This window comes from Adiantum capillus-veneris, chromosome 28, assembly GCF_014529385.1.
Source record: "Adiantum capillus-veneris isolate H3 chromosome 28, ASM1452938v2, whole genome shotgun sequence".
In the NCBI taxonomy this organism is placed as follows: Eukaryota; Viridiplantae; Streptophyta; class Polypodiopsida; order Polypodiales; family Pteridaceae; genus Adiantum; species Adiantum capillus-veneris.
The window spans coordinates 70,413,270-70,425,818 of NC_140958.1; the positions used below are offsets into that span (position 1 = coordinate 70,413,270).

Consider the following 12,549-nt stretch of genomic DNA (forward strand, 5'->3'; position numbering starts at 1 on the left):
AGGGAATTGATGTTATGTGTAATCACATGTAAGTTTGGTACATGAAGCTTCCATCTTTATTGCACCAATGAGTTTTTACCAAGGAACACAAAGAATTGTATTGTACAAAGTCTCTCTTAATGAGAGAAGCTATAATACAAATGCCTAATGGAGGGGGGACCAGTCCATGTAAATCCGTTCCTCAATAGTTATCAATTGTTCTATTTTTCTCCCTCTTTCAAGTATTGTTATGCCAAACTAATTAGGTGTTATGCTAATGTTGTTATCTCCAACCAAGCACTCTTCTATGCTCATTAGGAACTTGCTCTTAATGAAATGCTCACTATGTTAAGTTATTTTCCACTATTTACAAGCTATTTAGACCATTAAATGTTACATTGGAGTCAGAGCTATCGGTCTCTCTTTTCTTGCTCAAGAAGAGAGGCCCTCAAGCTTGCTACAAACGGTTGGTATTATTAATTGCATAAGGGTAAGTAGAATAGGGATTTATTATCCTTGAGGTGCGCCTGCTTCGTGCAGTTAATGGGGTATCATCATCGAAAGCTATGGTCTTTATAATGGAGTCCCAAAGGGCTTGCCTACGGTTTAACTTTACATAAATCAAAAGAAAAGTGAATTTTTCTTACAAGAGATTCAGTATTTAGGTCATATTATCTCTAAATATGGCATCCAAATGGATCCATCAAAGTTAGAAGTAATAAAAGCATGGCCTAATCCAAAGAATCTGCATGAATTAATAAGCTTTATAGGTATGTGTGCATACTATAGACGCTTCATAGAAAAATTCTCACTCACAGCAGGACCATTGCATGACCTAACAAAAAAGAATGTTAAGTATGCATGGTGTACCAAGGAGAACACTGCTTTTGAAAAGCTTAAAGAGAAGCTTATCTCTCAACATGTGCTTAAACTACCGGATCTCTCAAAGCCATTTGAGGTCCAATGTGCGCTTGTGGTGATTGCCTTGGAGCCGTGCTGCTCCAAGAAGGGCACACCATAGCATATGAAAGTCGAAGGCTCGACCCAGTTAAGCAAGCTCTAGGCATATATGAAAAGGAACTGTTAGCAATTCTACATGCCCTAGACACGTGAAGCACTATTTATTGGGGACTCCTTTCATTGTGCGAACGGATCACCAAAGCCTTAAGTACTTCATGACGTAGACCAAGCTCTCCGACAAACTAATGAGGTGGAAAAATTTCCTTTCGCAATTTTATTTTCATATTGCTCACATTGCTAGCAAGCATAATCAAGTAGTTGATGCACTCTCAAGACAATCGAGAGTGAATGCGGTTTGCATAGCAACTCACAATGATCTATCTTCTATGATAGATGGGTACACTATCGATCCCGATTTTAAAGATGTGATGTTAGCCCTTGCACTAGGGAAGAAAGAGGAACCATTTACCCTACAAGATGGTTATCTTCTCTATGGTAATAGGCTATGTGTTACTAACTCACTACGTGAGAAAGTAATGTATGAATCTCATGCTCCTCCAAATGCGGGGCATAGAGGGATTCAAGCTACACTAAGAGGGATAGAAATGTACTTCTATTGGCCTACCATGAAAGAGAACATACAAGAGTATGTTTCAAAATGTGTGGTTTGCCAAAAGACAGTTTGATAGAGGGAAGCAACCTGGTTTGCTTCAACCTTTGTCAATCCCTAATTCACCCTGGGAGAGCATACCCATGGATTTTATCTTTGGATTGCCTAAGTCTATCCATGGGAATACGGAAATTTTGAAGATAAGATCTTGCATCTTTAAAAAATGCCTTAGGTACAAGGGAACGTAAGAGGAGCTTCAATGCCATAGAGACTTTAGCCCCCAAAGGTGGTACTAGAAAAAGAAGGGTTACAGCTACAAGGTACATTTTGCTACGCTCCAATTTGTGCTTCTGTGGTAATGCTTTTGTCCATTCTTGTAGGCATTTTGTGATAATGTTTTTGTTCATTCTTATAGGAATTTTATCCAGGAGCTATGTTGTGGCCATAGCCAAGAGGATCGCATCCATTTGTTAAGTTTGTGCCTCAAGAAATCGGATGTCGTAGCCCTTTTATGCACACCAAATGCAAAACATTTAAACAATGATGTCACAAAGGAGGTGATGAGAAAGTTTTCAAATCTTGTGAGCAATGTTGATGTACAAAAGGCTTGTGATGAAGTTGGAATTAGTACTAAGGGATACATTGCCTTATATGGACTTCTTAAGGATGCTTTAAGGGAAAGAGAAATTACTGAGAATTTTTTTCCTATACCACTTAAAGTCAATCTTGCTAAGAAGGCCTCAAATGAGGACATGTACTTTCGAATAGGAGGCTATTTACACGTAGAGAAGATAATGCTTTCATCCATCTTTACCAAGCAGTCCAAAGGAGTTAAGAAATGTGTCAATGCAAGCGTAGGTACAGACAAGGTGGACAAGGGATTTCTTTACTCAATGTCAAATAATATTTTTGTTGATTTGAGAAGGCTTCAAATGGCAATGATACATTTTTATGGTGTACCACCTAATGGTGAGGCTACAAAAATGTAGTCTTTCAAATTATGGTTCTTTATGTTATTTTGGACATTTTGCAGTGCTAGGTTCAAAGTTCAATCAAATTAGTTGTGTCCACAAGACAACAAGATTTGGCAAGATAACAGGCTTGCAGGGCACATCCTCGATGCCTTGTGGACACATACAAAATTGCAAATTATGACACATACAGGACACAACTAGTACAAAAAAAAAAATTATATGCTATTTTTTGGACAAGTTATTTTCAATGTACAAAATCAACATTCAAATAGTTAATACATATTACAAATGGGTAGAATTTTCATAGTTTTCCTTGTAACTGAACATGATCAAATCAGTAAATTGAATTTTGCAAAAGATCATGGACAAGAGAGATAAGTTTCATTTAAAAGATTGTACATCCGGCTTAGCTATCTTTTTATAGTAGGCGCTTTGTGATCTTTCTACGACGTTCTATAGCGTTGGGTAGAATGGATGTAAGTACAGAAACAGCTATAGCTTGGGCACTGTCAACCCCCGAGGCTTGGCAAAGAGCTATGCATGTCATGACCTTGCCGCGAAAGCCAATGCCAAAAGTGACAATTGCAAGTGATTTTTTCACTAGAATAATCAGATGGGCTATTTGAGGGATGGTGGCTAAGCATAGGAGTTTAATTACACCCTTAAGCACCCACAAAACAAAATGGCCGTTCGGGGAGAAATCCTTGTGTATGATGCACACATCCTGCATTGGTAGTTTGCCGATGTATTGTGCTAGGGCTGCCTCAGGCTCAAACATCGTGTGCTCTCCTCCCTTCCGGCTAGCCCACAGGTCCATGTCCAAAACATCCTACAAAATTGTAATTAACCAAAAGCAAAAAAGAAAGGCTGAATTATCAACGTAGAAAACGCTTAGTATTACCTCTTTTTGCTTATCCTCAGCATCCATAGTTGATGTGGCTTCTAGGTTGATAAAGGATTTTCTCTCATCATCAACCTTGCAGGGGCTCCACAAACAAGGTGAATCGGGGCAGATAAGAGTTTGGTTGGCAAAAACCCTGGCTTGTGTGGCAACGAACTCCTTGTCTTTGATTTTACTTTGCTCTGCAGCGAGAATATTCGTTGTCACTAGTGCAATTGTGTCAACACAACAGAGTCCCCAATGGACCCGGGGGATTCACTATTAGTAATGAGGGATGTCACCTGCGTACATCCAAATTAGAGAAACCCCCCTATATACGGTATTGTACATGCTGACCTATCCCCCTACATACGGACAAGATATGGATGTTCTCACAATGAGCCATCCCCCCTCATACGGATTTCGTACGGAATGTATTGACCCACTATTTTATGCATACTAGTAACATGAAAATTTAGAAGCACATGACATATAACCTTGTGATTGAGGTCTTGAGCTCGATATTGACTAGGTGCATGAGTGTGAGCCTTGAGGATTTTGCTTAAACCGAAAGACCTAATTGAAGAGGAAGAGGACTGTGGATAGATTGCATCCAATTGAGTGTAGAAAGACCCCCTAGTAGGGAAGAAAAGACATATCTTCAAGATTAAAAGACTTTTCTTTGGGCTTAGCGATGAAAAAAAAAAATCATTAACAAACTACAACTTATTTGGAGTAGAGATGAAAATAATTCTACCATTACTATTTAACAAACTGATTGGACGCTAGTGAGCCACGTGCCAACCAAAGATTCCTTACTATTCTTGTGCAAAGCTTCTCGCACACTAGCAAGCGTCTTATTGGCCTACCATGGATAGTGTCGATCCTATAGTAACCTGACTTGTTCTATCTAAGGCTGTGAAGTAAGGAGCTTATGACACCTTCTCAATCTATCCACCTCCTTGTCCTTCTCTCCATAGTAGCATCTTCTTCACTCTCTTCATCCTCGTTGTGCTACACTTCAACGTGGGATTTTCATTCTGGAAACAAATTAAGAGGGCATATTTGCTCCATAACACAAAGGGGAGAAGCTTCGGCCTAGCTAGTGGCAGGATGATCATGTGACAACTGGAGACAAGTGTAGTGGAGCAGGTAGTGGACAAGATGGCAAGCATCCCAAGCACGGACGCGGGAATCCCTACTACTTTATATGGCCTCAAGCTGCTCTCCATATAAGCTAGCTCCTTGCAGCACTTCGAGCATGCAACCACCTTGACACGACTTGTCAAAGCTGATCAAGTTCAATCTTAACTGCATCAACCTGCCTGACTTTTGCCAACATTGTAAGCAAGACCTCATGCATTTGTGAACCTAGCTTGGAGCTAAAGCCAAATAAAGAATCAACAAACAGTTGGGCTTCATGATATTTTGGTAAATCACCCAAAGTTTGCAATACGTCAAGTAGCAGCTCATCCATATGTGACCCTTGAGCCAAAACCGACAGCAACAACTCAAAAGCTTTATTGGGTAAATGAGCCTCTAAAAGTATGTTGCACACCTTAATGTGAGAAAATCCAACATTGAAGAAATCATTGCTGATCATATCACATCCTTATTGTGCCCTCTTGTGACAACCTTGTAGCGAAGTACCATATACTTTTGAATCAGGCACAAAACCCCGCTTTCTCGTCTTTTGGTAGACTTTCATAGCTTTTAGGGACATGTTGATCTTTTGCAATACGTCTAGCAAGAGATGGATGCACATTATGAAAGGAACAGACACAAGGTCTACTAGAGGTCACTTTTGTTGATGGTGCAATGTCTTGGACTCTCATCGAGAGCAATGTACGACCTTATCTACCACAAAAATTAAGTCCGATACAATTATAGGTGGTGGTTTTGTGTGTGCTTTATGTGTCCCTCTGTAAACTAAAATACTTCAATAAGCTTTAAGGATACAACTCAGGTGTAGGTTCAAACTAATGTTAATTAGTTGTTCCTTGTGAGTGCAAATATATATAATATACATACATACATGAATGCATACATAGGGATCTGTGTGTGTGTAACATCAGCCTTAAGCAACCAGCATCCCGTACATAGCAGCAACAACTTGAATTTATTTTAAATGTCTATGCGACAGTATTTTTCGTTCTCTTTTTTTTCCAGGCTTCCTCAACTTGGCATGTCTGCTAGTTAGTAGAGACCAAGCAAATACTCAACTTGGCATGTCTGCTAGTTAGTAGAGACCAAGCAAATACAACATGACATCGAACGCACGACACCTAGCATATAGATATCGACCAAGCATTTTCCACAATGATAGCTGACAATTAGACACCTGGTTACCCCCAAAACATTTTGAGTGCAATAAGTAAATAAAACATTTCCACTACAGGAAGTTGGATGGATTTACCTCTTTGTGGTGGCTGGGGCCAGAGGCCAGACTGACTTTTCTCTCCTTTTTTTGCCTCTAGAAGTATGATCTTAGCTACCAGCTCCCCCGTAAATCCCATGTCAATCCAACCAGCTGCCAACGCATTCACTAGTGAGGTATAAAGTTCCCAACTCCTTCCTGATCCATTCAGATGTCTAATGGCCTCTGCTACAGCACTTGATACAAGTGGCTCAGAGCTCCACACTGTCCACAACAGTTCTCGAGATTCCACAATTCACATACCAACCTGCCTTCCCCCAACCACTAGACTGGAAAAGGCCAACAATCGGAGCATAGCCATACCCTTGCATTATGCATGTCAAAGCCTGATGCATAGTGGAGATATTGTCCAGGTTCTGGAATTCCAGGTTAAACACCTTTTCTAAAAGAGCATGAAAAAAAGAAAACATCAGAGAGCAAGGGGCAGAAAGCTTTGCTTATCTCCAGTCAGTCGGCTTATTTGTGGTACTCAAATTATCAGGTTCTATCCGCTTTTTTTTTTTGGGTAAGCTTGAAAATAGAGAATGAAGCAAGATGAGAGGTGCATTTCAATCGGCAAAGCACTACTCACAGACACAGACAGAACATTACCTCCTGGTTTGTCAGATATGAGAACGTGCACGACCTCAAGCCACATAACAAACTTCTCTCTCCACAGCTCCAGTTCTGAGAGTGCTGCTGGATATTGTCTTATGTAAAGGCGGTCAAGACCTGTAGGCGGCAAAAGGGTAAAATGCTTTTCCCTGCAATAACTGCATAAAGATTTTCATAGTGATCTCTATGGAAAGAGGTGACAGCTTTTTCATTGCGAATCCAAAGATTTGCCACTTCTGGTAAGCACCCTATTGCTTCTGTTGCCCATGGGAGATGGGTTTCTGCATCTGCAGAAAGAACATTATATTCTGTTACAAAACAGCCATTTTCCTCCTGTGCATAGGCCACTCCATTTCCGATCTCAAAATGTAGTATCATGTCTAAAGCTGTCAAAAATGGCTCACAATATACATGCGCACTCACAAACCAAGCCCATTCCAGATTCTCCTCCATTGGCTCGATACCACGCACATTAGAAGCAGCCTTAGTGACTCATGTCCTCTACGACGAGCGTCCATCCTTATACAAACTCAAAGCAGTCCATCCTTATACAAACTCAAAGCATTCACTGCAGATAATAAGTGAAGGCCAATATTAATATCTCCTTTGTCATTTGAGGTAGCTCTTGCTCTCCACTAGATGGACTAATAGAAACAGAAGCAACCTTAGCGCTTTCCTCATCATCCTTCTTGGCATCCTCCTTTTCAACACTTAAATTAGCAGGAAACTTTTTGATATCATGAACTAGTCTTGCCTTGTCTTTTTGAGAAGTTCCATTACATGCATAATTTTATCTTAGACAGAACTTACAAAGGCAGCACCAAGCACAAATTATACATACAGAAGGGATTCCATCTCTCTCTCTCTCTCTCTCTCTCTCTCTCTCTCTCTCTCTCTCTCTCTCTCTCTTCCCAAAAACGACACAGTATAATCTACAACTCCAAGAGATCAGTTACATGAAGCACATTGATCAAAGGACAATGCATAGGTACATTTACAAGCCTTGCAAGGTCTGAATAATGGTGTTATGCCATGGGTCAGCCAGATGGGTAAATAGTTTGTCAACACGGCTCTTTCCTGTAATGTTGTGCTGGATCACAAAGTCGAGGAAGACCAGCATAGCAAGCCGGCCATTTGCAATCTCCTTCTCCTTGTATTCTAGAGAAGTAAGGAAGTTGAAGGGGTTGAAGATGCCTACAGGGTATCCAACCCCTAGGGTTGAACGGATCGGCATTCACACTACCAGGGTACTTGATGTCTTGCCATCTTCTCACCTCCACATAGTGGAGCAAGATGAACTCGATCACCAAGAGAGTGGAGGTGGGGGCGAAGTACTCGATCTTGCCTGCATCATACCATGCATGAACATTGATGACAACAATCTTTGTCAAGAGGTTCGGGATCAACATGCCAGCTACTCCAAGCATTGCCCACCTTCCATTTTGAAGATAAGCTTGCACATACCATTTAAGGTTGGCAGGATCCTCAGCCAAGCCGAGGGGGTCGAAGGCATTGTCACCGGCAAGGTTTCAGTCAAGGTAAGCAGGGGGCGCCAGACCGGGGAGCCATTTGCCTCTCTTTGCCTCGACCTTCAAGGCACGGACAGGCAAAAAAGATGACTTGCATAGAGACGAAGAAGGGCAAGAAAGCCCAATGTCGCCAACTGCGAGTCCAACATCACAGAGGTGCTAGAGAGAGAGAGAGAGAGAGAGAGAGGTCGAGCACATAAAGGCAGTCGGCCAGTCACCCTCAACCGTGGCTAAACTTGCCATCTTGAGCACATGAGGCCAGTCGTTCACAGAATTCACCTCCGCCAGCACATAAAGGCGTTGTCTCTGCTTCGTGCTGAAATATTGCCAAAAACATGGCTCGCTGGCTGGCTGGGAAACCTAGGCCCCGATTTTTCTAATCTCGCCTCCAGCCCCAGCCATCCAAGAACGGGTCACCACGTCAGTCCATGCTCCTGTAACAAGGCAGTTGGCTGGCCGGCTGCCTTTATGTCCTCATCACGAGAGAGAGAGAGAGAGAGAAGTCACAAGCAGAGAGAACGAGAGAGAGCCCAAGAGTGAGAAGCTCGTGTTTGCAGAAGTGGCTGCTCGAAAAAAACCTAGGTTTAGTGTAATCCCACCTACAAATTTTGAAATTTACCTCTAGAAATTTTAGTTTTGAAGGTGAGAAAACCTACAAAATTTTGAAAAAATTTAGTGTAATTTGGTGTAAAAACCTTCAAATTTTGTCAATTTACCTCTGTTGTTTCAAATATGTAGGTTTGCCAAGTTTTAGGAAAAAAGTTTTTTTTCGAGCACTGTGTTGGAGGCGATTTTCTCCTTTTGCGTGGAAGGGTCATGGATGTCCTCCACGGGTACGCCCTCACTTTGCATCATATCCTGCTCCCAAACAGTGAATGCGACCCTGGTACGATTCCACCTGGAAAAACAACAAAAAATGCAAGGAAAGACGAAGCAAAATCGGCATGAAGAGATGCAGCTATGGATCTGAAGGATGTAGAGAGGGAGAAAGACATACCATGGTAACAGAGGGTGAGGCACAGGAGGGAAGCTTGAGGAGGAAGGGATGCTGTCAGCGTGAGGAAGATGGCGTCTTGGGTAGTGGTAGAGATATGGAAGAAGACTTTCTTTCCCTCTCAGAACTTGCCAGGGATCGAACATTTGGGACAAGGAAGTCGCAACAACTGCACAACTCAAGCGAGGGCAAGCGTGTGGTATGAATAGCCCTTAAGTTTAAAGCTCTTTGTTTTAACCTGCTCAGAGTGCCCATGCGCAGGATATTTGCCTCTTAAAGGCATAGGATAAAGGGGCCAATATAAGGCACCCTAAGTCTCTAGCCCTCTACATTGAAAGAATGGCCTCACTTGGTGAAACCTTTGTGATGTAACCCCAAGGTTGAGGGTTCGAGGCTCATGGGTTGCGTTATCTTGGGTGTATTCTCTTCCTTTATTGGGGCGGGTGGTTCCCAGGGTTGCCTCTCGCGGTTGTAATGTACATCAATGTACAATTGTAAATACACAAGGATCTAGATGAGAAGAAAGAGTTTGAAAAGCTACTAAACAATGCACGCACATACAAGGATCTAGATGAGAAGAAAGAGTTTGAAAAGCTACTAAACAATGCATGCACATGCAAAGATTGGGAAACTTATTATAGATTACAATGATTGGTATCATGGGTGCAAGAGAAGATCTTGATCATGCCATTGGTGTTGCTATTGAGTTTGCATATGAAGAAGAAGAAGAGAAGAGTGACTTGGATGATGTGCAAGAAGACAACAATAAATAAATGAGGGTGCAAATGTGGAGACAAAGCCTATGCAGATGGTGGTATTGATGATCATGATGTTGAGAGGCTAATGAGGGTCTGAATGTCCAAGATAGTGATGCCTAGTGGCTATATAAAAGAAGATTAGTCAAGTTTATGGTAGCATCGACCCCAACATATCTAGAAGCTTGTTGAACAAGTCTTAAAGATGTTAGCTAAGGGAGAGGACAGAGGTACCATATCTTCTCATTGGTATAGCTATCTTAGTTTGCTAGTGGAGTAAATCAACTCTTTGAAATACCGAGAACAACACCCTAGTGTGAAAGATTCTTTAATTGGCTTGTTAGGCCATGTGTCTTATGTAATCGGGGGCTACCTCTATTGTATACGCTTATGTTTGACCTCTAAAAACCCGTCTCTTGTACACTCACGTGATACCATACAGAAATCCATAGTGAATCCCCCGGGCCAATGGAAGCAGGTTGTCATCTGTAGCTTCTGGTGTAGGATCAAGGGGGAACTCCATCTTGGTGCATATGAGGCTAAGACACTCATCTAGTAGGACACCAAAAGCATTTTCCAAATCATGTAAAAATAAATATTCTTCATCTTCTATAATTATGTTGTTGAGAAGGCTAATCTCCACTTGGAAAATTGTAGCAGGGTCACGACTCTAAGGATCAGGCACCTTGGAGGTGCCAGCAATCTACTCTCTCACTGCAACTACTTCTTCCAAGCCGTGGGTATATTTGGCAGCTTGCAGTCCTTGCTCACTTTGGACATCTATAGGGGCGGCCTTGGGATCTTTACAATCCGGTAGCACCCCACCCAATGCCAGATGTGGGATCTCCATCTCCTCCAAGGAGGGCTCCTCGATGACGAGGAAGAAGAGAGTGGCAATGTTGGACAAGAAAGATTGCCCAATTTTGCGCTTCTTGAAGGAATCTGCAACTTCCTTTGTCACTTGGCGGAAGTGGTTTGCCTCTTTTGCAATCGCCTCAAAGTGGGCTAGTCTCTTTGAAAATGCAGTGTCGCCCTTGTGGTTGTAGCAAAGCAAATCACATGGCAACCACAACATGGCGTTGTCGTCAAAGTTCACAGCATACTTGAGTATATACACATGCATATACTCTATGATGTCGTGAAAAGTGTCATTGTGGAGCTGCATGGTTATTTGTAAATCCACTGTGTGGGTAAAGAATCCGTGAAGATCATTGCGTCCAACATATTTGGTGTCCTCTAAGAAAAGAAGAAGCCGCGAAAGGGGGTGTGTGGCTCTTCCGACGTTGCTGCTGCGTGGGAGGAGGATGCGCTAGCATGTGCTGCCATGGCAATCTGTGTGTGTGTGTGTGTGTGTGTGTGTGTGTCTTTCTCTCTCTCACTCTCAAGTGTTGACAGAAAAATAAGAAGCCCCCTCCCCTTTACATACAACCCCCCCCCCCCCTCTCCACCCCGCCACGGCCAGCTGCAGAAAAAGATACCATCCCAAAGCTCTTTGATATACATACAAACACACATGGGTGCGCACACAAACACCCAAACAAAATCTAGAAAACTTAATCAATGAAGGTGATACTATAATGACAAAAAAGTTTTGAATTTCCATTAAATAGAATGCTTTACAACGTGGCATTAGGGCCGGTTACAATGATCTATCAAATAAACTTAAAGACAGTGCACCGCCAACCCTCCACTCCTCTTGCACTTTCATGGCTGCCTCCATCTGCCTACCAATCTGAAACAACAAAAATGCTTTTGATAAGACTAACAATTGGCACACGTAGATAACATATAAATGAAACTGACCTTTTGCCGATTGAGACAAAAGTAAGCATCTTTGATTTCTTCGTAGCCCAAGATAATCAAGTGTTCCCGTATGTTGGTGAGTTTCCAGTGTTCACTAACACAATCTCAGAAACACCATTTGACAAAGTAATGGGCATGTCGAATGTCACAAAATTAGCAACACTAGATTGTAAGGGTAGACACTTTCCACTCTTACACATCCAACGCTCATAGTGGAAACGTAGGTACAAAGTACTGCGCACTTTCAAATATCGTATACCTATACCTAAGCCCCCACCTTAAACTTGTATTTATCTCCTTGGTGCACTCTTTCAACCATTCCCAATTATCTCCAAATACGAGTTTTAGTGCTTCATCCATGACATTCTTGCTACAAAACATAGTAGGTGTGACAGTGAATGGCAATGTCTTGAACATGTGTACAAAAACATGCACAGAGCAGCACCGAGCCCTACTGATATGGTAGCCTTCCCAAATTTTAATGAAGAGAAAATATCGGAAAGCATCTTCTCCTTTACTGAGAAGAATGACCACGCATTGGGTTGTGGCCATTCTGGACAGGCTCAATAATGAAGGTTTGTCAACAACAATGATCTTACCATATCCATCCTTCGAGGCCGGCACTACATGCATGTGTGAGTGGAAGAAGATTTTGTGTTGCAGGAGAATCGAAGGTGGCGAGTTAGGAAGCATCATAACACCAATGTTGGCATGAAGAGCGTTGAAGGTTCCTGTGAGACTCTTGATTGGTTGTTCCTCAACAAAGTCGGATGGGAACATATCTATGACAACACCAAAACTATCAAGTCAAAAACAAATAACAAGCGTTTACAATCAGCAATCAAAAATGTTTTACGACTTACAATGTATTGGGAAATCTCTTGAGCTTCCATTCCTCAAGCGTTTACAATCAGCAACCAAAAATGTTTTACGACTTACGATGTGTTGGGAAATCTCTTGAGCTTCTATCCCTCAACCGCATGGAATGCCAAGAATACACATGTTGAACAATGTCCATTGTGCCATTGACTCTA

At 42.0% G+C, this 12,549-nt stretch overlaps 2 pseudogenes across 1 annotated transcript; both read right to left on the reverse strand.

Moving 5' to 3' along the window:
- Positions 1-2,892: 2,892 nt before the first annotated feature.
- Positions 2,893-7,358, reverse strand: LOC147420642 (uncharacterized; annotated as a pseudogene). Its single transcript, XR_015186995.1, has 4 exons — positions 6,432-7,358; positions 5,820-6,222; positions 3,425-3,606; positions 2,893-3,352 (listed from the first exon to the last, which is right to left on the reverse strand). The product of XR_015186995.1 is annotated as an uncharacterized LOC147420642 (transcript).
- Positions 7,359-7,362: 4 nt separating this feature from the next.
- LOC147420643 (chlorophyll a-b binding protein P4, chloroplastic pseudogene) lies at positions 7,363-8,012 on the reverse strand (annotated as a pseudogene).
- Positions 8,013-12,549: the final 4,537 nt, after the last annotated feature.